Genomic DNA, 956 nt, shown 5'->3' on the forward strand with positions numbered 1-956 from the left:
TCCTCCTCCTCCTCTCCCTCCTCCTCCTCTCCTCCTCTACTCCTCTCCCTCCTCCTCCTCCTCCTCCTCCTCCTCCTCCTCTACTCCTCTCCCTCCTCCCTCTCCCTCCTCCTCCTCCTCCTCTCCCTCCTCCTCTATCTCCTCTCCTCCTCACCTCCTCACCTCCTCTACTCCTCCCCTCCCATACTCCTCCTCATCTCCTCCTCACCTCCTCCTCTACTCCTCCTCACCTCCCCTCTACTCCTCTACTCCTCCTCACCACCTCCTCAACTCCTCTACTCCTCCTCTACTCCTCACCTCCACTACTCCTCACCTCCTCCTCTACTCCTCCTCACCTCCTCCTCTACTCCTCCTCTACTCCTCTACTCCTCCTCACCTCCTCCTCTACTCCTCTACTCCTCCTCACCTCCTCCTCACCTCCTCCTCTACTCCTCACCTCCTCTACTCCTCCTCACCTCCTCTACTCCTCCTCTACCTCCTCCTCACCTCCTCTACTCCTCCTCCTCTACTCCTCACCTCCTCTACTCCTCCTCTACTCCTCCTCACCTCCTCCTCTACTCCTCACCTCCTCCTCTACTCCTCCCTCACCTCCTCCTCTACTCCTCCTCACCTCCTCCTCTACTCCTCACCTCCTCACCTCCTCCTCACCTCCTCCTCACCTCCTCCTCACCTCCTCCTCTACTCCTCTACTACTCCTCTACTACTCCTCACCTCCTCCTCTACTCCTCCTCACCTCCTCCTCTACTCCTCACCTCCTCACCTCCTCCTCACCTCCTCTACTCCTCCTCACCTCCTCTACTCCTCCTCACCTCCTCTACTCTCCCCTCCCATACTCCTCCTCATCTCCTCCTCACCTCCTCCTTACTCCTCTACTCCTCCTCCCCTCCTCCTCTACTCCTCTACTCCTCCCTCACCACCTCCTTAACTCCTCCACTCCTCCTCACCTCCTCCACTCC

Source organism: Thunnus thynnus, chromosome 21 (genome assembly GCF_963924715.1).
Source record: "Thunnus thynnus chromosome 21, fThuThy2.1, whole genome shotgun sequence".
NCBI lineage: Eukaryota > Metazoa > Chordata > Actinopteri > Scombriformes > Scombridae > Thunnus > Thunnus thynnus.